Source organism: Mixophyes fleayi, chromosome 8, assembly GCF_038048845.1.
Source record: "Mixophyes fleayi isolate aMixFle1 chromosome 8, aMixFle1.hap1, whole genome shotgun sequence".
Classification (NCBI taxonomy): Eukaryota; Metazoa; Chordata; class Amphibia; order Anura; family Limnodynastidae; genus Mixophyes; species Mixophyes fleayi.
This window is the reverse complement of record NC_134409.1, coordinates 95,531,474-95,541,304: the sequence shown is the minus strand read 5'-3', so window position 1 is coordinate 95,541,304 and position 9,831 is coordinate 95,531,474.

Below are 9,831 nucleotides of genomic sequence, written 5' to 3'. Positions count from 1 at the left end.
TAGAATCAGAATTAGTGTTGAAACTACTTAACACAGAAGCAGGAAGAGTTTTAGGCAGTTCTGGGAGTAAAGAAGATACCTGTATGTTTTGATAATGGAGCTGAAAAATGTCCATATGCAGTATTTATAGTTGTGGATTAATTGACATGGTCTCATTAGCCAAACACAGAGTTCAATACAAAATATTAGGAATCCGGGGACTAAGCAGAAGGCGTGCAATCAGCAGGCCTAGATTGTATGGCAGTTCATCATGTTATGATTCCTTGTAAACTCAGGAAGCGGCCACGGAAGTATAATACAAATGTCTTTATTCCGGCAAAATATATGAGCAAAGATTCAGTTCAAGGAATATGCAGGTTTTCATGTAACAGCATAAACAGGTATAACTCCCAACATAAACATGAACAGGTGTGGCAGGAAAGTTCACAGAAATAATAGGTTCCTGTGAATGCAAATAAAGTTTAAATGCAGGGATAAGAATGGTGAGTTACCCAATGCCAGGATGCAAGAGTCTGTCCAGGGAAGCAAACAGAGGAGTAGAGTCCAATGACCAAGCAGAGGTCTGGCAACACAAGTACAAGCAAAACCAGAGTCCAGACAGAGTACAGGGTCACAAAAAAGCTAGCATAGTCCGGTAATCAGGCAGAGGTCTTGGGCAATGAGAGTTCAAGCAGTATCCAGTATTCAGGCAGAGTTCGGGGTCACGAGCAAACAAGCATCAACAGTAAACAGGCCAAGGTCACAACAGGAGATCAAGTAGCAGCAGAACAAAACTGGAACAGGGAGATACAAGCAGCAGCCAGGTATACACGGATGAACTGCACTGAGCACAAGTTGAGGCAGCTATTAGAAGCTGTGAGCCAGGTGCAGTTCTAATTAGGGAAGGTTAACCCCTTCAGGCATTGTGCAAGCTCAGGAGCAGAACAGCAGCACCTCTGGAGGATTAAAGGTACTGCTGCCATAACAAAACATAGGCAGAGTTGTAACAAAGGGTATTTTGCTTTTAGTATTGCACTGTTTGGTTTCCCCACCACTCCTTTCAAGTTCCTCCATTTTGCCAAAAAGTCACTTACACATTTTCCGATTTCTACAAAGTCAGCCTTCCTAAATTCTAACACCTTTGTTTTTGTGTGGTATAAGTCAGTCTGCCTTTATACTAATCTTGATGGTCACTGGATAGGCTAGGTTCTCACCCACATTTACATTGGATATTCTGTCACCATTTCTAAGAATCATGTCTAATATTACGTCTTTGCTAGTGGGCTCCCTCAACATTTGCTTGAGGGATGCTCCCTGCAAGGAATTCAGAATGTCCCTACTTCTAGTGGAACTTGCAAAAGACCCCTCCCAGTTCATATGAGGTAGATTAAAGTCTCCTATGACAGTTACCTCTCCTTTTAATGCCATTTAATGATGTCCTGCAATAGGTTCCTGTCCAGTTCCTTTTCCTGAGCTGGTGGTCTATAGATTACCCCAGTACGAAGAATAGCTTTCTCCTCCGTTTCTATGGTCACCCACAGGGTCTCAGTTTTTTCTTAAATACTTTGTATTATAGTAGTATTTATGCTTTTTTTCACATACATTGCTATCCCTCCTCCGATTCTTTCCTCTCTATCCTTTCTAAATAAAATATATCCCGGTACAGCTATGTCCCAGTCATGATTTTCATTGCAGCATGACTCCGTCATAGCCACAAAATCTAGATCATCATTTGTCATTATTGCAATTAGTTCTGGGTTTTTATTTCCTAAGCTCCTAGCGTTTGCACACATAGCTCTAAGAGCTTTAGACTAAGGGGAGAGGTTTATTGTATTTAAACTAAGGATGAGCGGGCTCGGATTTCTGTAATCCGAGCCCACCCGAACAGTGCAGATCTGACTGGATCCGAGCACTGTTCGGGTATTTCCGGCGCCAAAAAAAATGAAACTGAGGCTCTGACTTCCGATTCTCGCATCGGAACTCGCAAGACTCGGATTGCATAAATTCCCCGCTTGCGCCCGGCAACTTCAGTCGGGCTCAGATCATTGAAGAGGGACGTTATAGGTTTAGTGGTGCTCCGTCCTGTGTCCTGTCACTCTGTCCTGCTTAATATCCAGTGGTTACTTGGTCCTATGCTCTGTCCTGCTGATCGGTCCAGTGGTTATTTTTCCCAGTGCTCTGTCCTGCTGAGTGCAGTGGTGCTTTTGTCCTGTGCTCTGTCCTGCTGAATCCAGTGGTGCTGTGTCCTGTGCTCTGTCCTGCTGAGTCCAGTGGTGCTGCCTGTGTCCTGTGCTCTGTTCTGCTAAGGGCATTGTCATTTCTAAATTATTCAAAAGTTATAAAAAAAAATTAAAAAAATTATAAAAAACTTATACAAAAATAATTAAAAAAAATTATAAAAAAATAATTGAAAAAAAAGCTAAAAAAATTAGTTAAAAAATACTAGGTACTGCTATTTCAAAGTCAAACTACGTTCACTGTAGCTGCTGTACCAAAAAATAATAGGTACTGCTATTTAAAAGTCAAACTACGTTCACTGTTGTTGCTGTACCAAAAAATAATAGGTACTGCTATTTACTATTTATTTATTTATATTCTGTTCATTATTTCTGTAGTTCCAAAAAATAGGAACTGCCAGTTCTATTACTACGGTCATTGTTTGGGTAGTTCCCAATAAATAGGAACTGCCAGTTATATCACTACGGTCATTGTTTGTGTAGTTCCAAAAAATAGGAACTGCCAGTTCTATTACTATGGTCATTGTTTGTGTAGTTCCCAAAAATAGGAACTGCCAGTTCTATTACTACGGTCATTGTTTGTGTAATTCCCAAAAAATAGGAACTGCCAGTTCTATTACTACGGTCATTGTTTGTGTAGTTCCAAAAAATAGGAACTGCCAGTTCTATTACTATGGTCATTGTTTGTGTAGTTCCAAAAAAATAGGAACTGCCAGTTCTATTACTACTGTCATTGTTTGTGTAGTTCCCAAAAAATAGTAACTGCCAGTTCTATTACTACGGTCATTGTTTGTGTAGTTCCAAAAAATAGGAACTGCCAGTTCTATTACTACGGTCATTGTTTGTGTAGTTCCCAAAAAATAGTAACTGCCAGTTCTATTACTACGGTCATTGTTTGTGTAGTTCCAAAAAATAGGAACTGCCAGTTCTATTACAACGGTCATTGTTTGTGTAGTTCCAAAAAATAGGAACTGCCATTTCTATTACTACGTTCTTTATTTCTGTAGTTCCAAAAAAGGGGAACTGCCATTTCTATTACTATGTTCTTTGTTTTTATAGTACCAAAAAAGAGGAACTGCCCTTTCTATTACTACGTTCTTTATTTCTGTAGTTCCAAAAAAGGGGAACTGCCATTTTTAATACTATGTTCTTTGTTTTTATCTGTGCAGTGGAATTCAGAACTGTTGAGGGTGATATATTGTGGCCCCGGTACCAAATTGGATACCGGGGCCACTCCACTACGCAGTCCAGATAGATGCGTATCAGATATTAAACTACATTCAGTGTTGGGGGCAAATCCAAAGTTAATGAAAATTACCTGTCATCGTCAAAAACAAGAGGTATTGACGCACTCGAACTACACCCTGTATATGCTGCAGATGATGTAGGAGCAGGCAGCTGTGCAGTGGAATTCAGACCAGTTGAGGGTGATATATTGTGGCCCCGGTACCAAATTGGGTACCGGGCCCACTCCACTACGCAGTCCAGAAAGCTACCTCGGTGCAACATTTTGGACTAAAAAGAATATTGTGAGGTGTGAGGTGTTCAGAATAGACTGGAAATTAGTGGAAATGATTGTTATTGAATGTTATTGAGGTTAATAATAGCGTAGGAGTGTAAAAAAAAACCAAAAAATGGATTTTAGCGCTTTTTATGCTTTTTTAAAAATAAATCAGAACCCAAAACCCTAAATCAGAACCAAAACCTTTCGTCAGGTGTTTTGGCAAAACAAATCAGAACCCAAAACCTCAAGCTAATCAGAACCCAAAACCCAAAACCCTAAAAGTGCCCGGTGCACACCCCTAATTTAAACCTGTGTTGTGCTCTTGTGCAGGGTGAAAGATGCCAGCTAGTTGGCCGGTAACTAGGCAGAAGGACTGTGTCTCATCTGTATTATTCGCCTGATGTCATCCAGATGAAAGTGGGCTGTCTTATTGGTGATGTGAACAATAAAAGCACTGTTTACTGCAGCAATATCTAGTTTGCATCTGTCATCTGCTGAGTGTCAGTATCACAGTGGTGAAAAAATATATATAAAAACATCAAGAATATATAAAGATTAGAGAGCTATCAATCTCCCATATATCAATTACAAATATATAAATTAATAATACTTATATTTGATCTCTTGACCAGGTGTTCCCCAATAGGATTCTCAAAGATGTAATCCAAACATAAAAAAGAAAATTATTTAAACAAAGTTGTGTAATATTGTATTATATTATATTAATATTGTTTACATATATAATAAACATTCAAAATTTATAGTCTGTGATTCATTTTGTTCTATTCATTCTTTCATAGTGTGACTTCCCCTTTGTGAGAAAAATTACAAGACCAAAACTTGTGAATCCATAGTAAATATCCCCTCAAGGTAGCGCACTTACTAGAAACAATCTTGGTTTTTCATATATCTCAAGCCTCAGTGCCTCCTCAATAGTGTATGTAGGGACGTTTTGACAAAATCATGAAAAGAATATTCCCATATGGATCATTACCATATAAATTTAAAAATAAATAAATATCTAGTGCAATACATTGTTTTTTTAAAAATAAAATCCAAACTTATTATTTTCTACTAGAACAGATAAAAATCCAACTAGGCAAATATCTCCTATCAGCATTACCAATTGCTCTGTTCCTGACTGCGATATCTTCTACCAGCATTACCAAGTACTCTGTCAGCAGTACCTCTGTTCACGGCATCCTCCACCTGCATCCATCTCACACATTTAACTATGGGTTCAGTCTCCCATTGGTTGCTTCACCAGGTACCAGTTCTGGGTGCAATTCCTCTCACATATATATATATATATATATACACATACACTGTCTCTGAGAATTTGCTATCTTCAGTATTTATTTTAGCTAACACTTGTGCAACATTCACTTATTCTTACTTCCTCATGATTTTCCAGCATCCAGCCATCACCACTGTTTACTCAGTTGCTGTTATTTATCCAGTGCAGAATCTGAATTCTATTTTACTATCCCATTATTTCCTGCCATTGTATTTCAATTTCATTGAACTCTGCATCTGTTATCTGTTGTGCCTATGGGCTGTATTTACTGCTGCCTGCATTTAGTTATTATCGGTGTGTTCCTAGTTTTAAATAAAGAACTCTATTTTCAACTTCTTTGTTTGCATACTGGGAACCCTAACAGCATGAACTGATCTAACAAATAGAGCCCCCTAGTTGCACACTCCCTGCTCTTGAACAGAGGTACCTAGTGTGTTGGAAAATGAAGTCCGTGTTTGAGATCCCAGAGACCATGGGGTAAATGTATCAAAGTGCGAGTTTGCCAGCGTGTTTAAATCGCGGCAAATCGCGGGTGTTTACCCGCGATTTTTTTAAAAAAAAGTGGAAATGTATCAAGCTGCGATTTTGACACTCATGTTCAAAATCGCTGGTCATCTCTGGCGATTTTGAGCGATGTAAACACTCCCGAGTTTAGCTAACTCTCCTGTGTTTGGCAAACTCTCCTGTGTTGTAACAGTGAGATGTAAACACATCACTGTTACACTGACCTGTCATACAGCTGCCGGAGCTCCGGCAGCTGTTAAAATGTTAAAGAACAGATAAAAGTTGAAAAAAAAAAAAGCGTGAGGTCCCCCCGCTATTTATGCTTAACCCTAGTGCTGCCTGACTAGTGCTGGTCCCGTGAAAATCGGGGAAAAATTTTGCGTGGGGTTCCCCCAATTTTCACTTTACCAGCACTAGGCAAACCAGCCAGGGTTGGCGGCACTATAGCAGGGGGACGCGCGGCAGGGGTCCCCCTGCCATAATGACTAACCAACCCTAGACTGTTCAGCGCTGGGCTGGATTCCCTAGGGAGTGGGGTCCGCTGAAAAAAACGAGCGGGCCCCCCCCCCCCCCTAGAAAGAACCAGCCCAGTGCTGATAGCACTAGGGCTCTTCCTACCACCCCTGGGCTGTGGGTAGTAGGGTAATACAGCGTAAAGTAGTTAAAAAAACAAACTGACACCAATTTTGTTTGTGGAACTACAAGTCCCAGCCAGCCAGGTTGCCAAAAACAGTGTGGCCATGCTGGTGCTTGTATAACTACAAGCACCAGCATACCCACGGCAGCCAGGGCAGGGCTGGTTCTTTCTAGGGGGGGGCCCGCTCGTTTTTTTCAGCGGACCCCACTCCCTAGGGAATCCAGCCCAGCGCTGAACAGTCTAGGGTTGGTTAGTCATTATGGCAGGGGGACCCCTGCCGCGCGTCCCCCTGCTATAGTGCCGCCAACCCTGTGTCACTCACCGGACTGTGAGTGCTTCTTCCCGGACTATTAGGAACCGTGGACGTCCTCTATCCTGAGGGACTGCGCATGCGCAGCCCTTTCCAAACCTTCAGTGTATGTTCCTTTAACTTAATTGGCAGATCAGGCAACCTCCCTATATTAAGCACCTGTGGTCAACACCACGTTGCCTGATCTTGGAGTCTCATTCCCCATGAGTCTCTGAAGGTGTTCCTGTGTTTCCTTGTTCATTCAGCCCTGCTGATTCCTGTGGTTTCCAAACCACTTCTACCTCTGTGGTTTCCAAACCACTTCTACTACTGTGGTTCCCATACCACTTCTACCATCTACTGTATCATCGTGACTGTGAGCTGATTCCTATCCGCTGCCTCCGTGCACTACAGTCTTCTAATCACTTCAACTCTACCATTTATCATTGGGACTGTTAGCTGATGCCTATCCGCTGCCTCCGTGCACTACAGGCTTCAACCACATCCACTCACCTGTTCATGATTGTGACTGCCAGCTGATTCCTATCCGCTGCCTCCGTGCACTACAGGCTTCAACCTGCAACTCGTCTGTGTTTCATCACCGTGACTGTTTGGCTGATTCCTATCCGCTGCCTCCATGCACTACAGTCTTCAACCTGCAACTCGTCTGTGTTTCATCATCGTGACTGCTAGCTGATTCCTATCCGCTGCCTCTGTGCGCTTCAGTCTTCAGTCCTTGTCAACTCTACCGTGTTTCCTTGAGTCTGCTGCCACTATTGCTACCCGCTACTCTCCGTGATCATCTGTTCCAGTTCAACTCTGCCCCGGGGTCCCATCGTTACTGCACCTGCTGGTTGCTATTGGTTACCTCCGTGTTCCCGCAGAGACCCGCTGCTGTGACTTCTCAGCGCTACTCATCCATCTACTGCTGATCCGCTCTCCACGCCTTCCTGTGTTCCCTGCTGGTCTACCTACCTGTGCGCTGCACCTGCTAGACCCCCGCTTCACCCATCCAGGGACTTGTATCCTGCTGGCCTCCTGCCCTTCAGGTATCTCTGCACTCCTGTCTGACTGCCTTCTCCTGAACCACGGTATGCATACTTCCCATTGACTGTGCTGTGTATTGCATACCTTGCTGGACTGTGTTGGTTCTCCTCTGGAGTGTACTATCCGCTGAGTCTATTGCCATCATTGACTGTGTTGGTTCTCCTCTGGAGTGTACTATCTGCTGACTCTACTGCCATCATTGACTGTGTTATCTCATGCTGGATTACTTCAAGAGACTTTCTATATTGGCAGTGTTGTTCAGTCATTTATACATTTATATTGTGCATATTACTGTGGATCAAAGTCAAGGTGCCCGTGTATATATTGTGTTGCAGTCTCTCCCCGTGCACCTCCTCACATATATATTCAGTGGTACAACTTGCTAGTGGCAGACCACTGACTCCTGTTTACAGTTTCACCTGTTCCAGTATCCTCTCACATAGCAGTGGTACAACTTGCTAACGCAGACCACTGACTCCCCGGATACCTCCACTTGGATTCCATTCCTTCACTCAGACAGCGGTACAACTTGCTATCCGCAGACCGCTGACTCTCATCACCTCCTCGTTTCTGTTGGACATTCCTCCTCACTATAGCAGTGGTACAACTTGCTACCGCAGACCACTGACTACCTTCACGTGTCCTTTGTCCATACAGTTCCTCGTGTATTACTACCTCCATATTGCCAGTGCTGCTAGTCATAGACTTTCCTGAGCATCCCATCATCTGCTATTTCCTGTTCCGTGATCACCCTGCTACCAGAGTACCATATTACCACCTATACTGCTCTGGTAAGCCTATCACCTGGTGATCCCTGGGTAAAGACTCCTAGTGCCCGTGACAGTAAGATCAGGCCATGACAGACCCAGATACGGAACCTACTGCTAAAGAGATGCTGCAGCATCTGGTCAGCCGTGTGGAGCAACAGGATGCTCGCCAACAGCTGTTACTTCAATGTTACCAATCGTTAACCTCCCAAGGAACATCTGGACAGACTGTTACAGCTAGTATTGAAGCTCCTGTGCTTTCCTCCGTTTCCCCAGTGCCATCCCAGGTGTCTACAGCTCCTACGCTTCACCTGCCTACTCCGTCAAAATATGACGGGGACCCCAAAACTTGTAGAGGTTTCCTTAACCAATGTTCAGTCCATTTTGAACTCCAACCTCAAAATTTTTCTACCCATCGTTCCAGAGTGGCCTATCTTATCTCATTGTTTTCTGGACAAGCCCTGGCTTGGGCCTCCCCTCTGTGGGAAAGAAACGATCCAATTCTACAAGATAGTGCCAAATTCATTTCCACGTTCCGAAGTGTGTTCGATGAACCAGGTCGTGTGACCTCCGCTGCTTCCAGCATTCTTCGTTTGCGACAAGGCTCCCATACAGTAGGACAGTATGTCATTCAATTTAGGATCTTAGCCTCTGAACTTCAGTGGAATACTGAAGCATTAGTTGCCGCCTTCTGGCAGGGGCTCTCCGATAAAATTAAAGATGCACTGACTACCCAAGAGCTTCCTTCGTCACTAGAAGATTTGATCTCTCTTTGCCATCGTGTAGACATGAGATTTCGTGAAAGAGAATCTGAGAAAACAACTTCTGCTAAAGCACCTCTTCGTTTAAACCCTCAATTTCGTCCAGTTTCACCTTCTGTGATTCCCATGGAGATAGGACGTTCCAAATTATCTTTAGAAGAGAGGAAACGAAGAGTAAAGAATAGACTCTGTATCTATTGTGCTGATTCCACACATATGCTCAGTTCTTGCCCTAAGAAATCGGGAAATGCCAGGCCCTAACTAGTTCTGGAGAGGTGAAGTTAGGGTCCCTGGAGTCCTCTCCATTGTCTATGAAATCTAAAGTCTGCGCTTTCGATGTTACGATTTCCTTTGCTACCAAATCCTTTGAGTCACAGGCATTGATTGATTCCGGAGCAGCAGGAAATTTCATTTCTAAATCACTAGTGAATCAATGGTCCCTACCAGTGATCACTTTAAAAACACCCATTACTGTGACGGCTATAGATGGATCACGTCTCATCAATGGTCTCATCACCCAGAGTACGTCTCCAGTAACCCTTCAGATTGGTGTACTACACCATGAAGAAATTTCGTTTTTAATTCTTCCAGTTACGACAAGTCCGATTGTCTTAGGCCTTCCATGGCTTCAATGTCACTCTCCCCAGATTGACTGGCGCACCCCTCAAGTTACGTCTTGGGGGTCTGAATGTCACCATCGTTGTCTCTCTCAAGTTATTCCTCTTAAAGTACAGCAATCTTCCATCTCATCTTCCTCCCCGGGACTCCCTCCTCAGTATGCTTCATTTGCCGATGTGTTTGATAAAGCT